The sequence below is a fragment of the Danio rerio genome, chromosome 12 (genome assembly GCF_049306965.1).
Source record: "Danio rerio strain Tuebingen ecotype United States chromosome 12, GRCz12tu, whole genome shotgun sequence".
NCBI lineage: Eukaryota > Metazoa > Chordata > Actinopteri > Cypriniformes > Danionidae > Danio > Danio rerio.
The window spans coordinates 42,073,617-42,091,177 of NC_133187.1; the positions used below are offsets into that span (position 1 = coordinate 42,073,617).

General features: G+C 35.5%; 2 long non-coding RNA genes across 4 annotated transcripts in view; both read right to left on the reverse strand.

Moving 5' to 3' along the window:
* LOC141376863 (uncharacterized) overlaps positions 1-17,561 on the reverse strand; it is a 378,076-nt gene that overhangs the window by 286,632 nt on the left and 73,883 nt on the right. The window lies entirely within an intron of this gene.
* On the reverse strand, positions 15,779-17,231 carry LOC141376714 (uncharacterized). Its single transcript, XR_012387710.1, has 2 exons — positions 16,887-17,231; positions 15,779-16,306 (listed from the first exon to the last, which is right to left on the reverse strand). It is a non-coding gene; the product is annotated as an uncharacterized lncRNA (long non-coding RNA).

A 17,561-nucleotide genomic window follows, 5' to 3' on the forward strand; every position in this document is an offset into this window, starting at 1 on the left:
TTCAGTCTGTCATTGAAACTGAGCTCATTTCGAGCGGCTGGAATAGGAGGGTAGTGAGACTCATCAAACACAATAATACAATATAAAAATACATATATATTTCATAGCATGTTAATGGATATGCTAATGTTATCAGGCATAAAAATGACATTTAAAATTGGCGTCAAATAATATGGCAAAAATCGACTGTTGTAACTGACAGACGCTGGACAACGAAATTGAAGATCCACATGCAGTTTATTAACAAGAGTATAGTCAGGCAGGCAAAGGTCAAATAGGAACGAACAGTAACATGAGGGTAATCCAAAAGCGTAGTAAGCAAAGCAGACGAATGGTCGGTTCAGGAGGCAAAATAATATAGAACAATGAACAAAGCAAATATCAAAAACCAGGGAAGGCAAGGAAAATGTTAAGAAATGTTACTGGAGAACATACAACAAGACTCAGCAATGTGTGTGTGTGTGTGTGTGAGAGAGAGAGAGAGGTGAATATATAGTCCATGCAATCAATCTATGATTCGTTTCCAGCTAAGTGTGTGCAATCAGGGAGAGAACTGGAAATGGTGTGTCTGTGTGCGGTGCATGATGGGATTTAAAGTCCAGTTCTGTGACACATTTGTAGTTCTCCAAAGATCTGCAACTGCTAGATCGCTGGTGATTGTAACAAATGTACTCCAATCAATTTTCCATGTATTTGGTGCCATTGTTTGGTCAATATGACATCGTTTTGACATCAAGGTTAGTTTTCATGCATTGTAGGAATACAAAAAAATGCTAATTGATAATTTAGAATTCAAGGTTTCAGGTGAATAAAATATTGTTTTATTAAAATGTTTTTTTGTGTCATTATACGAGTGGTCAGAAGAACATCAATTTGTGGATGTCAATCAGACGTCAATGGTTTTAACATCAAATCAATAAGCATTTTTAACGTTTTTTATGTCAATTTGATGTCATTTTGAGGATATCTTGGACAGTTTGCCCAAAACAATAAAAAACTGTTTAAAAAACTCAGAGAATCCCCCCAGAGAATCCAAGATTACATTATTTAAATCAAGTAGTAAAGAAGTTTATTAGTTAAACCAAACTCCTAAAGTGCAAATATTCATTCAACACCTATACAAGCTTTAATGACTGTGTGATGCCAATAAAAGTGACAAAACGTTTCTTAAAGATAAGTCAATATAAATATTTAATTCATTAATTGATTTCATCAAAAATGTTCTTAAATAAAGGAAAATAAGTAAATAATTTTCAAAAGCTACATTTGAAATCAATAAAATTGTAGTTAAGCAACTTTATATGCACATGGCTGTAGTTTGAGTGCAAGATCCAGACTAAAATATTAATGCTAAGTATTGAAGGACATGAAATAAAAATAAAATCTAAAGCTAAATAATGTTTGCTAAATGTTATCAAAGCAGCAACGGCGTACTGTGCATGAAAACACAATAGACTTCAACAACAACCACAGCATATAATCCCTTTAAAAGAGTGGAGTCAGGGGACGATGAAAGAGGTGTGGACTTTTGTTATAAAAAGCAAAGTTCCATAGAGAGAGAGACACACAACAACGGAGAAATGGAAGCCAAACTCCTGCTGACTTGCTGATGAAGTGAGAAGAGAGGCAAAATCAGGCCAAAAATGTCAACAGTGAGGCAAAAAAAAGGAGAGAAAATGAGAAAAGGAGGACAAACACATGGGCTCAAGAGGGATAAATTGAATAAACACTCCAATGAACTGCTTTACTGTCTATTTTTAACATTTAAAAATAACACTAGAGGACAAAGGTTTGGAATATTTACTTTTTTGTGGGATGTAAAAAATCCCACAGACTCCAGAAAGCTCCCTTTTTAGGTTAAATTTGTAATAAAAACAGACTGAAAAACATTTCATTGAATTGCAACAGAAAACTATTCGAATTAATGGCAATATCTCACAATTTTACTGCACTATAGAACATCCTGAAATGTAAACCTTTGTTCTTATTTTATATTATTATTATTATTATTATTATTATTATTATTATTATTATTATTATTATTATTATTATTGTTGTTGTTATAGTTATTATTATTATTATTATTATTATTGTTATTATTATTATTATTATTAGCAAAAGCAACATTAACATTATTATTAAAGTATAATAACAATGTAAAACTATATATTATAAACAAATAAATACGCAAAAAACATAGATCTGTGTGCCTTTTGGATAGTTTTTATGTGGAAAATGCATCTGTTTTGCTTCACAGTTGTTGTAAAAAATTTTAAACTGTATGTATAAATCTGCCTACATAGAATTATCATAAGACATTTAAATAAGTGCATCACTAGTGTGCACACAGCCTGCTTACCTTAACAGACGACAGAAATGAGGCATGAGGGACAAGTCTATCAAATGCCTGCAAGTTTCATCATGGATCGAGAACAACATTCAATATTCTTTTTTTGTCACGAAGTACAGCGAAAAGCAGCCCATAAGGTCACATCTGCTGTACATTTTAATGAGGAGTGTAAATATTGCAGTTATGACCATTAAATGTGTTCAGATGAAAACAAAACAAAACAAAAAAACGACGAAAAATCACTTGATCAAGTTATTATGTATGTATTTTTACCCATTTATTCACACATTTGCATTACTGAGAGCAGTAAAGAGACAGGCTGCACTGGTGAGCAGTATCTTCATAATATCCTTTAATTAAAATAAATGTCCCACTTTATATTAAGTGGCCTGAACTAATATGTACTTACATAGGAATTAATAGTTTGTTACAATGTACTTGTGTAAATACATGTATTTACTGTGTACTTATGCTTGATTAAATACATGTATGTAATTACATCTATAATTAACTTTTGTAATTACATTTGTAAATACACTGTTGACCATCCCTTACACCCTAACCTACCCTTAAACCTACCCATGCCAACAAACCTGTCCATAACCCAACCTCTATTCCAACTCAAAAGCACCACAAGTGTTCTCAAATACATTATAAACACAGTTAGTACATTGCATTTATTTTTTAGATGTAAGTACATAGTAGTTAGGGACACTTAATATAAAGTGGGACCAAAATAAATTATCAACATATGAATCTGTCTCGACAGTCTTTACATGTGAAGGGATTATCTACATACAATATGAATTCCCAATTAGAAAAATACTACAAACTATAAAATAATATTCATGACAATACTTAAATAACACACAAATCCAATTGCCTAACCCAAGCGAGGTGCGCTTCAGACTGGATCAGCTCGATGACGTATAATGCCTCCGACACCACCTATAGTCTCATTTAGCAACTTGATAGCAACTGTCTTTTTAAAGAAGCATAAACAATTTAAAAAATCAAGAATGTGTTGTAATGTGTTGTATGTCATAGAATAAAACGTGAAAGTGTTGTTGGCCACAAACTTTATTTCAACGATTTAATTGTAACCCCAATGAAAAAAACCCCACTGACTTTGAGACGAGGAAATCGGAACTGCTAAATAGCTAACTCGCTTCTGGGTTTTTGCATACAAATTGACGTTATAGTTCCTCCACTCTATATCAGCTCGCCAACAATGTATCTTAACACACCTCATTTATAGACCAGCACACTCATGAGTCCACATAGTGGTGCAAATGAATTTGCTATTTAAACAACATGGTGCAAAACATGAAAATTACAGTTGCGCTGGTCTGAAAATAGCAACAAATCACACCATACACGCCTTGCACCTTATTGCGTCAGGTGTACGATAGGGTCCTTATTCTTCAAAAATCCTAAAATAAATGTAGTGATATTTACACACACACAAACAAAAGTGTCTTGAATCAATAAGCAGACTGCTCAGGTTTTGAACGAGAGAAGTTTAACGAAGGAGGGAAGAAGAGGGAGGGCTGGGTGTATAATTTCAGTGTCACCAGATCATTTCTATCCTCGCTCATTAACGTCAGTGAGCCTCCGGTCCCCACCTCAGACCCCACTCGCCGTCCGAGTCAAATCACATGAGCAGCTCTCCTGGCGCAACCAAATCTGCGAGCTGAAGCACTCAGAAGAAAGAGACCCAGTGTTAATGAGAACGATAAGACAATCACTTCCGCTGCCGGCTCATTAGCTGAGAGTGAAACGGGAGAAAGAGATGATAAGAAGAGCACGGGAGGAGGAGACGGTTAAATATGTATGACATCACTGTTTCTCAAAGCACATGCTCAATTAGCAAACCATTTCTGCTTTTTTTCCCCCAACCGCATCAACAGAAGGGAGGAGATTAGAAAAATGCTTCATTGGAGAGTGGAAACTAATTATATTATCATATCTTTCATATCTTTCTGACGTCAGGATGAATCCAGTCTATGCACGACTAAGGCTAAACTGACACTGGAGGAAAAAATATATATGTGTGTAATCGTTTACTGTTGAGATACTAATTTCTTGCTAAGCTTAACATACAGACACAACTAGATACTCCATTTAAGGCATTTTTTTTTGCTTTAAAAACGTGCGCACACTTGGGTCAAAGACAAAGCATCAGCATAACAACTATCAGAAGAGTTCTGGATATATTTGGTTCACAGAGATCCAGTTTTCTGCATTACACAGAATCAGAAGAGTATCTTGCTCTCAGTTGCTGCCAAGAGCAGCTTCCCAATATTCAGCACTGATCTTGCTGAGTTTGTCCAATGCTATTGACATGTTTAACCATCAGATACTCCCATCAATCCTCATGACAAAGGGCAACTGCACTCCAGTGGTTCGAGATTTACCTCTCAATTAGGTTATTCAGGGTCAATTGGAGGGGTGAGGTGTCCAAATCGCAACATCTAGCCACTGGTGTGCATGAGGGCTCTGCTCTTGGACCGTTTCTCTTCTCTGTCTACATGGCATCACTAGGATTTGCCATCCAGAAACATGGATTTCCATCTTACTGCTGGTGGTATGCGTATGGCAGCTTCCAAATATTCAGCACTGATCTTCCTTGATCTGACCAATGTTGCTGAGAATCGTATTATTATAATTCAAACTTTGTATATACTATTCCATATATTATGATGTACTGTTTTTTTTAACTAATTTAAAATGTTTGACAATGTTAAGATAATATGTTGCACTTTGGCATGTTTTGTAACTTATTTATAAACTATTTATAGACATAAAGTTAAATAAAAAAAATATCCTGGGTTTGAAGAATATTGTGTTCCTGGACTTCACTGTGCTTAATAGTTTAATGTTTAAAATTGTGAATGAACTTGACTGTTGATGTCTTAAATAATAATGTAAAATAACCAACATTTCTCAAAATGGATATATCTTATTTTGCAACTAAACTCTCCATTTAAAAAAAAAAAGGAGATTTGATATGTGTAAGTTTAAAAGTTTGCAGAGTTTTATAGACTGTACTGACTCTCACAAAAGTATCTCCAGTTATTTTGTGTGATTAATATATTTTAAATAAACTGCAAACAAAAAAGTAAATAAACTTTCCTCTGATTCCTTCTTGAAACTCTTCCCTCCTAGTCACATACTGCACCTGTCTGATGGCTCATTATGCAGCTCATTATGCAAGTCTTTGTCTTCAGGTGTGACTCACTGCATAGTAATGATAGTTCACGCCTTCTCGCATAAACCAATTTCACTCAAAAAGTGACTTAGAATTTTTAATTCATTATATTGTTTTCTGTGAGCAAGTTAACAAGATGGTTCTCACATCATTTTGAAGCAAAAACACTAGACTACCAGATCCAGTTCTCAAAAGTCTTGTGCACAAATCTTCTCTGTGTGTTTCACGGCCTTGTTTCAGTGACTTCAAAATTTTAATTTTTCACTAACCACGCATAAACGTTTCTTTCTCAAAAACACATACAAACATGCTGCTTAGGTATTATTGTAGCCCAACTTGTGTTGTTTACAGTGTTATCACACTTCAGCCATTAATATGTTTTTAAGATACTGAAAACAACACAAATGTCAATGCATGTCAAAACTTCTCCAGAGCCCCAAAACACCCTCAGAGGGTTAACCATCAGATACTCCCATCAACCCTCATGACAAAAGGCAACTGCACTCCAGTGGTTCGTGTTTTACCTCTCAGTCGGGGTCACTTATAAGGTTGAGGTATCCAAATTGCAACATTTACACTCTCAGAAATAAAAGTACGTGAGCTGTCACTGGGGTGGTACCCTTTCCAAAGGTACACATTTGAACTTAAAGGGTCCATATTGGTATCTCAAAGGTATATATTAGTACCTACACATTTTAAGAGGAAAACTTTTGTACCATTTAGGTACTAATATGTACCCTTGAGGTCTTAATATGGACCTTTTAGGTACAAATTTGTACCTGTTGAAAAGGTACCACCCCAGTGACAGCTCACGTACCTTTATTTCTGAGAGTGTAGCGTGCATCAGGATCCTGCTCTTGGACCATTTCGCATAGGGACCCTGAGCATGCGTCAATAGCGCCGCCAGATTGGTACAGTGCTCCCAGGACAAATGTCATTCAACCGCACTAGTCAAGACAGTGTTATTGATAGATATATGTGTTTATGTGTATATCTCTGGCTTTGGATGGCCACAGTCCTTCACTGTACCTTGGTACCGTATTCATTTCAAAGGAGCGCTACCCTGTAGCAAGATGGCGGCGCTATTGACGCATTCCGTCCAATAGACAATAATAGGCCAGGCGACATCTAATGTATATATCTATTTACTCTGTCTACATGGCATCACTAGGATTTGCCATCTAAAAACATGGATTTCCATCTTACTGCTGGTGGTATGCATATGGCAGCTTCTAAATATTCAGCACTGATCCTCCTTAATCTGTCCAATGTTATTGACATGTTTAACCATCAGAAACTCCCATCAACCGTCATGACAAAAGGGTTTGATGGAAGTGGTTTGAGTTTTACCTCTCAGTCGGAGACACTTATGAGAGGTATCCAAATTGCAACATCTAGCTAGCGTGCATCAGGGCTCTGTTCTTGGACCATTTCTCTTCTCTGTCTACATGGCAACACTAGGATTTTTCCATCAAGAACATGCATTTTCATATTACTGCCGATGGCAGCTTCTAAATATTCAGCACTGATCATCCTGGATCTGTCCAAAAATATTGACATGTTTATTCACCAGATACTACCGCCAACCCACATTACAAAGTGCAACTGCACTCCAGTGGCTTGAGTTTGGTTATTCTGAGTCGTTATTCTTACAGGGTTGAGTTTGGGTGTCAAAATTGCAACATCTAGCTACTGGTGTGCATCAGGGTTCTATTCTTGGAACATTTCTCTTCTCTGTCTACATGACATCACTGGGATTTGCCACCCAGAGACATGAATTTTTACATTACTGCTGCTGTATGCTGATTCCAAATATTCAGCGCTGATCTTGGTGAATCTGTTCAATGCTACTGACATGTTTAACCCAGATACTCCTGTCAACCCTCAGGATAAAGGGCAACTGCACTCCAGTAGCTAAAGTTTTACCACTCTGTTAGGTTATTCGGGGTCACAAAGAAGGTTGAAGTATCCAAAATGCAACATCTGGTGTTACTTGTTCTTGGAACATGTCTCTTCTCTATCTACGATACATGACATCACTGGGATTTGCCATACAGAAATTGCTTTATGCCAATGGCACTCAACTCTCATTTCAGCCTGATGATCCAATGATTGCTGCTCTTTTCTCAGCATATCTGACATTTCTTGCTGGGTGAAGGATCATCCTTTTAACCCAACCTTGCCAAAATAGAACTGCTTGTGTTTTCAGCCAACCCAGAGCCTCATCAATTATCCATCAACTTATCTATCCAGCTGGGCAAAGCAACCATAATTTGCTCCAGAGGAGCCAAGTACCTTGAAGTTATGACTGACAATCAGTCAAACACAGAGTACGTTGTTAGACATTTTTTTCTTAAACACCATTAAGAGGATCAGGTCGTTCCTATTACAGCATCTTATGCAACTTCTTGTTCAAGATTTTGTTCTATCCAGGCTCTTTTGTAATGCTTTTCATACAGTATTATCAAACCTCTGCCTGCAGCACTTCTAGAATGCAACAACAAGACCAGTCAATAATGAGGTGAAACAAGAGCACATCACTCCTCTGTTCATCTGATTGCACTCTGCCATTCATCATTTAGATCAAATAAATGCATTTTAAAAGGGTCACACACATTAAGCTGCACATTAAAACTGCACAGAAGCAGTATTTGCACTGTTTACAAGTACTTGATATAATTTGGTCTTTACATTAAACAATTGTTGTATACTGCTATGTGATATGCATAAGGTATTAAAGATATATTTTAATAAAAAATAAAAAATAAAATAAATAAATAAATATATATATATATATATATATATATATATATATATATATATATATATATATATATATATATATATATATATATATATATATATATAATAATTTGTTACATTTATATAGCGCTTTTCTGGGCACTCAAATCGCTTTACACAATGGGGGGGGGAATCTCCTCATCCACCACCAGTGTGCAGCATCCACCTGGATGACGCGACGGCAGCCATTTTGCACCAGACCGCACACCACACCACAAGATTGGTGGAGAGGAGACAGAGTGATGATATGCCAGTCATGATATGGGGAGGGTTAGGGTTATATATATATATATTTATTTATATATATATATATATATATATATATATATATATATATATATATATATATATATATATATATATATATATATATACACATTTCACTTTTTTTTATTTATACATATATTGTTCATTCACATTTTATAATTTATCTCTTTCCATCAAAAAGATTAATACATAATAACAATGAATTTCAACTTGCACCCTAATATTTATCTAGAATATTGTACAATTATACTTAGTTTAAAAGGATAGTAGGCGAGGCAGTGGCGCATTAGGTAGTGCTGTCGCCTCACAGCAAGAAAGTCGCTGGTTTGAGCCTTAGCTGGCATCAGCTTGCATTTCTGTGAGGAATTTGCATGTTCTCCCCGCGTTCGTGTGGATTTTTTTCGAGTGCTCCGGTTTCCCCCACAGTCCAAAGACATTCGGTACAGGTGAATCGGGTAGGCTAAATTGTATTTAGTGTATGAGTGTGAATGAGTATTTATTGATGTTTCCCAGAGATGGGTTACAGCTGGATGGGCAGCCGCTGTGTAAAAAAATATGCTTGATAAGTTGGCGGTTCATTCCACTGTGGCGACCCTGGTTTAATAAAGGGACTAAGCCGAAAAAAAAATTGAATGAATAAAGGGATAGTTCACACAAAAATGAAAATGTACTCACTATTAACTCACTAAATCTAAAGAAGATATTTTAAAGAAACTAGAAAAGTCCTACACTGAAAAAAATTATTAATCGTATTTACAAAAAAAAATATGGTAAGTTGTGGTAAACAATTTTTATGGGCTGAATTTAAACAAACAAATTAAGTTGAATAAATATAAAATAATAATATAAATTATATGATTTAAAAACTTTATTAACATAAATAATAAAGTTAATTTGATTGTTTAAATTCAGCCCGTATAAATTGTTTGCAACCACTTACCATATTTTTATTTTTATTTTTTTTGGAAATTCAATGAATGATGTTTGTTTTCAGTGTAACTAGAGCTGCACAATTCTGGCTAAAATGAGAATCGCGAGTTTATTGCTTAAAATAAAGATCACGATTTTCTCACGATTCCGTAGATATAAAATAAAGGTTAATAGGAGTCAGCAATTATTATTGTTTTTTCCTCAAACATATGGTAAAACAGCAGTAATAATATTATGTGTAGGTCTACTGATTTCTATAAATAATTCTATTCTACTTATAATAATTCTGATTTTGAATTATGTTTGAGATATAGGCCTATGCTTGCAATCTGTCATTGACAACATTATAAGAGCATTTAATTCACTGGTAAAATCAACATTATATAGGCTAGAGTAGGTAGACTGACACTGTAAACATTCAATTTCATGCTCAACTGTGTGTTCGCTATGAAAGAAAAAACATCAAATACTTATCGCATTCATAACTCTAAAATGCGATATGATTATTTAAATGATGTGCTCGCTTTTGGTTTCATTTTCACTGCCGTGTGCTGTTCATACTTCGCGCGCGGCTCTCAAACGATCACTACGTGCCACAAACTGAATATTACTACCAAACTTTATTACCTGTTACTCACAACATATGCAGGTTCTGTTCACTAAAGTAGCGCACGTTAATCATTAGGTAGAGCGCGCGCCCGCCCTCTGTGATAACAGCTCACGGTCAGCAGCTCACGTCACGTGTGATTTTCCGTCCACGAATACAGCATTATGTGAAGACAAAAATTACATTTTTAGGTGAATTATACCTTGTAAATAAAGTATGTGACTTTCAACATCATTTGGAGGTGTCCATGTCGTTGTGCAATGTATGTGAGACAATGAAAAGACTCGTGCAGCCGCCTTTGCTTCTCTCCTGAACTTGAAGATATGATAGACAGAATCATAGAAATGCTGGATTAAGATCGTCTAAGGGGTCGAATCGAGATCGCAATCTTTTTTCGATTAATTGTGCAGCTCTAAATGTAACCATTCACTTCCAAAATAGAAAAAAAACAACTTCTAAGTGAAAGGTTACTAGTTTCCTGCTTTCTTTAAAATATCTTCTTTTGTGCTCAACAGACAGAAATAAACTCATAAAGATTTGTAAAAACTAATAGTGAGTAAATCATGACAGAATTACTATTATTGTGTGAACTATCCCTTTAAGAGTATGCACTGAGGCACCCTATGTCACCAAGTTAAACTCAATTTAAACTGTGCATATTTGAAGGTGATCTGACAAAATTGAGTTTCAACATCTGGCACCTTTTGTGCTAGACACTTGACTGACACATCAAATTATTCTATCAATAAACTGAGCAATCAGTCTTACAATTCAGACTTCAACTAGACTAACGATTTTCCGAAAAAAGAAACAACAAATCTTAGACTTGAGGGAGTGATCAAAGATATTTGACCAGAACAAAATATCCTACAGAATCATGAGCAGAGCCTAACCATCTAATATCACACATAGAAAAGCAAGTGCCCAGGCTCTCGCTATGGCCCTTTCCACTGAGTACCCTTTTGGTTGGCATGGTGTGCAACAGAAAATTTAAGTCGACGTCTCTCTCGTCAAAGTAAAGCTGTACGGGTCATTCACATATCATATGAGAACCACTTCTCACAAAACAGATGCTTTATACACAAATCTTGTGTGTAAATGTTCATTCATAATCTTTCTATGAATATGATTAGATTTTAACTGCAGATCAACAATCCTTCGAAAAAGCCTACTGTAACGTCCGTGATTATATTAAATAAGAAAGAAAGAAAGAAAGGAAGGAAGGAAGGAAGAAAGAAAGAAAGAAAGAAAGAAAGAAAGAAAGAAAGAAAGAAAGAAAGAAAGAAAGAAAGAAAGAAAGAAAGAAAGAAAGAAAGAAAGAAAGAAAGAAAGAAAAAAATATGAACACATATATAGACCTTATCTTCAATATGTTACCATTTACAGAAAAAAACTACTCACAACATACATTTAGTCCTGTTTGGGTTCAAAAACACGTAACACATAGCCTACAGTCAATGCAAACCTCTCATCTGTATCTTAAATCTTCACCAGTACATGTAACCTTTTGTTAGAAAGTAATTCGGTCATTCCGAGTACATAATAGTCCACAGGATGATGTTAATAATTAAACATGGCAGTTTGTTCATCTTTTAGGTTGCTGAAAGAATCATTTATTCTTGTGTCATTGTTTTTTCCGGCTTCTCCTTTGTTTTTTGCACGTTTTCGGTGCGTTTGTCCGTTTCTAAAAGAATCGGATGTGAGAAGCACTTCAATAATCACGCGCACATTATTAACATCAGCTCAGGTTCATTATTTAAAATACAGAAACGCTGTGAGTGCACACAAGAAACCAAAACCGCTCACACTTTACGACTTTCAACTATGGGGCACAGGGTGATTCTGCTCTTTTTGGTTTGCGGCTGTTCATCAAGAGGACGAAAATATTTGTTTAAGCTCGGGTTGACCATGGGTTGTTATTATATGTACATATTATAACACTGTAATTTCTCGGCTGTGTATATAAAAATGGCACTTCTTTTGTTTTCATTCTCCTGGTTTGTGCACAAGCTTGTAACGTATCTCTGTAAACCAATAGCAGTCAGATGAATCTTGCTCTACCTTTTGGTACTCTTTTGTTGTGCTAGGTACTCTTTCGAAAAGGTACCCAAAATGTTGTATGGTATGGTACAGTTAACTTTCTGGTACCTTTTGACAGTGGAAACAGCCATAAAAGTGTTTTGAACCTTACCGTACCGCTATTTTATTCCAGTTTACTTCACTACAAAAGCTCTTTCATCTCACAAATGTATTTGTTTGTAAAGATTTAAATAATTAGCCACAACAAAGCCTTCTGATAAAACTGCATGTGCATCTGGCCCTATTAGGTATGATATATTCGATGATAATGTTATTTTCTTTAAGTAGAATTCTAGCTTTAGACCTCATTAGCCGGTTTTGGAATTACCAGCTCTGCCCTCAAAATCCTCACCTTCGTCCTTTGACTTTCTTTGTATCCCTTGCTTTTGGAAGTTTGAATTGCTCAAGGCCCTAACATTCACCTAATGAGCAACTCTTACTATACATAACACCTCGTTATGAGGAACAGATTTGAGCAAGCTATTTCTTTTTTGTAACAAAAACTATGCACTCCCTGAACCATCATTAGTTTCACTGCACTATTGGAATATATGCATATACACAGTACTGGGTCAGACTACAAGTAATCCCTGATACTTAAAGTAATCAGATTCCATAAATGTTACACTTGAAAAGGGATTATTTTTTATAGTTAACTGGTCATGCAATATATTTTTCTTTATATCAGTACATTTGAATTGAGACTTTTTTAAATTATTTTTATTATTATTATGCATTTTTGCACAAAGTAATCAGATTCATATTATTACTGCTTCTGTCATTACATAGAATTCCCAATATGGTTCTCAATTATTAATAATTTGATGGTAATTTGTGGCTATTTTTAAAACTAAACTAAAGAACACTATTTAACTAATTTTCCAGTAAGAAAGAAATCCTAACTTTAGAAATCCTCCAACTGCAGATAATTCAGGTGAAGACCAAAGGGAGACCATTTCAGCCATACCATGATAAACTGTTGACTCTAAAATTGTGATTTCTAAAGTTTTGCATCTTTAAAAAGCCGCTTAATAATTCAAGTGCAAAAAAGCATATTGTGCACAAAATACATGGATGTACAGTATGTATTGAGATACATGCATTATGTCAATAAACAATTGGTTCAACACTGTACAGCAAAGATCTGAAGCCTGATTTCCATCCTAATGTGAAGCAAATCTTTTCAAAGTTCACAAAAAAAGGAAAACAGATTAGTATGAATTCCTAATCCTAAAATCTAATCGAATGACAGACAATAGTTAACTTAGCCTAGTAGTTAACTTAGTAAACAAAAGTTAACAAGGCACCATCAGCAGAAACTGGGACTCTATGTCAGGGTTTATTCGACAAATGTTTCCATCTTTCATTGGACTTGAGGCATTGATCTTTTTTTGTCCAAAACCACCTCATGCAATAATAAAAAATTAATAAAATTAGTTCAAAATTTGGAGGTCCATTTATTTCTTATGTAATACTTCAATACGCATTAACAGAGGGTGATGGAACCCAGCATCAGCATTCAGTGTCTACACATTTAAGAGAAAGCAGGCTGAAAACCCTACAGTTTCCAAACCCCTCCTCATCAGCGGAAGGAATTAAAGGACCGAACTAACCTTTGCTGAGGTGCATGTTATGTGGAAACATGACCTGTGTTGTCAAACAGGGAAAAGACAAAAAGGTGGGTTTTCTGCAGCAGGAGCTCCTTCAGCAACAATTCATCTTCACTTCTATAGCGCTTTTACAATGTAGATTGTGTCAAAGAAGCTTAACATAGAAAGTCTAGTAAATGAAAACTGTGTCGGTCCAGTTTTCAGAGTTTAAGAGCAGTTAACCATGCAGCTTCTATGAAGGTAATTCAGTTGCGAAACTCGAGAGCTTGCAAATGTAAATGTGAGCACTTGTGATAATAATATTTGTATGTGTAGGTTGAAATGTACACTTACAGCTCTGATGTGAACAGCTGAAATCCTCGATATGCGCACACACACAACAATCAACACACTTGTGTTTTGAATTGGAAGTTGCAGATTAATAGTTGTGTATTTGTAAAATGTCATTCACAAATACAAAGTGACAGACACACGTGTGCACGGCAAATTTGACTGCATCTTTGCTCTACAACCACAGGTCGGCACTCACAACCTCTCAGATTTGTCAGTACAACTACAAATCTCCTGCGCTCTGACTTTTGCTACACATCTCCCGCGATCTCTGTAGCAGAACTCATCTGTGCACTCGCAGATGCAGAAGCGTGAGCAGCGCGGGGCAGGGGAGGGGCGGGGCTGGTGTAAAGCTGTTTCATTGGCTGAAGCCTGACCAATGAACAATGCCAGCAACCAACAGGACTGAGGTGCAAAATAATCATTTCCCACGTTTATTTTATTATTAAGGGTTTATTTAAACTCTTTTCTGAAGAGATTTTTGTTAAAAATCATAAATTCTGTGGAAATGTACATACCAGTAAAAGAGCAGCAAAACCAGTTTATTGGTTACAGCCAGCCAATGAGATGGGGCGTTTCTGTTTGTCAGCACACAGGGCAGCTCACGTTGTTGGAGGCCTCGAGCAATCAGAGGGTAAGTTATGATTTTTTAATAATTATCTATATGTTCAATACTGTTAGCTAAGCTAAGGACTGTGCTAGGTGCTTCTCTAGTTTGTTTTTTTATATAAGAAACAGTTATGAGTTATCTAGGAGTTGCTTTCAATCATGTTATATGGTTCTAAAGATACGATTCAACCCACATGAAATAAGAAGTTGTAATAGTATTTATAGTAAACAATTTGAATTTTTATAGTATACAATTTGAACCATACTAACTATAATAAACTGTATTATACTGTATATATTGCAGTATCTACAACTTTGTTAATTAATGCAACAGCACACTGTAGTATTAACTAGCATGAACTTTAATAAATTGAAGTATACTTATATGTATATATATATATATATATATATATATATATATATATATATATATATATATATATATATAGCTTAAATTTGAAAAAATTGAAATATAGCTATCTGTTTAAAACTAAACATTCTAATGCCATTTATTATGCAAATATCAAGTTGAAACAAATCTGTTAAGAACACGCATTTATATGTAAAACCTAATACATTTTAAAGCAGTTTCATTTCTTTCTAATTTATACATCTACATCCATTACATCTGATTTAGGTCCACAACTTGCATCTTTCAATATGATATGTGTGTTCAAAGGAAGAGCAACTAGGTGAGGGAGACAGTGTCCATCGCTCAGCTGAGGGTCCACTTTGAGCATCTCATCTGCAGGGTTAAGCAACATAAGCTGAACTGTCATCATCTCTCTCTATTACAGCGAGCATCAACCAGCTTTACACAACGGCCTGCTTTCTGACCATTAGTAAAGGCTTGAGCAAAGTATTAAAGAGGAGATAACATTTGATGGGTAATGATGAAGTTGGATTTACCACCTCCATCTCATTATGAACAAGGAAAAACCCTGAAATATTTCAATACAAGTAACTAGACATTTGCGCTACACTTATTTGGACTGTAAATTTTATTTGACAAATTACATTCCCTTACAGAACAGGTGTCAAACTCAGTTCCTGGAGGGCTGCAGCTTTGCAAAGTTTAGTTCTAACCCTAATTAAACACACCTGATCAAACTAATTGAGTCCTTCAGGTTTGTTTGAAACTTTCACTTAAGTGTGTTGAAGCAGGGTTGCAACTAAAAACGTGCAGGGTTACGGGCCTTCAGGAACTGAGTTTGACACCCCTGCTTTACAGTAAAGTGTAAAAATACTACATTAAACAATTATCAAAATAAAAGTTGTGTGTGTGAGTGTGTGTTTTGTTCAAATCTGTAGTCATCTTGGCAGGTAAAAAGAAAAAATAAAGTTGGCTTCCTCTTGAATGATCTGAATCATTTTGAAGTGTTTGTAGATGAGCTGGATCATCATGTCATCTTTAGCATAAATAACATCCTTTTCAAGCTATGCAGCTTCTCTGAGTTCCTCATCGACTTGAAACATGCTGATCTCTCCTGTCACTCCATCCTTACAGGAAACTGAGAAATAACCTATAGTTAGTAACGTTCATAATTAAAAAAGTGATATAAAGGACACACTGTACACAAACATGTAAATAGATAGATGAATAGATAGACATGATGCAGGTTATTATAACCAAAACCGGTATGATCTGTAAGAAACTGAAACGCCTAGTGTTATTTTTAATTGCTATTAATGTGTGTGTGTGTGTGTGTGTGTGTGTGTGTGTGTGTGTGTGTGTGTGTGTGTGTGTAAATATACTTCAATTTATTAAAGTTCATGCTAGTTAATACTACAGTGTGCTGTTGCATTCATTAACAAAGTTGTAGATACTGCAATATATACAGTATAATACAGTTTATTATTGTTAGTATGGTTCAAAAACGTAATATTGTTTACTATAAATACTATTACAACTTCTTATTTCATGTGGGTTGAATCGTATCTTTAGAACCATATAACATGATTGAAAGCAACTCCTAGATAACTCATAACTGTTTCTTATATAAAAAACAAACAAGAGAAGCACCCAGCACAGTCCTTAGCTTAGCTAACAGTATTGAACATATAGATAATTATTAAAAAATCATAACTTACCCTCTGATTGCTCGAGGCCTCCAACAACGTGAGCTGCCCTGTGTGCTGACAAACAGAAACGCCCCATCTCATTGGCTGGCTGTAACCAATAAACTGGTTTTGCTGCTCTTTTACTGGTATGTACATTTCCACAGAATTTATGATTTTTAACAAAAATCTCTTCAGAAAAGAGTTTAAATAAACCCTTAATAATAAAATAAACGTGGGAAATGATTATTTTGCACCTCAGTCCTGTTGGTTGCTGGCATTGTTCATTGGTCAGGCTTCAGCCAATGAAACAGCTTTACACCAGCCCCGCCCCTCCCCTGCCCCGCGCTGCTCACGCTTCTGCATCTGCGAGTGCACAGATGAGTTCTGCTACAGAGATCGCGGGAGATGTGTAGCAAAAGTCAGAGCGCAGGAGATTTGTAGTTGTACTGACAAATCTGAGAGGTTGTGAGTGCCGACCTGTGGTTGTAGAGCAAAGATGCAGTCAAATTTGCCGTGCACACGTGTGTCTGTCACTTTGTATTTGTGAATGACATTTTACAAATACACAACTATTAATCTGCAACTTCCAATTCAAAACACAAGTGTGTTGATTGTTGTGTGTGTGCGCATATCGAGGATTTCAGCTGTTCACATCAGAGCTGTAAGTGTACATTTCAACCTACACATACAAATATTATTATCACA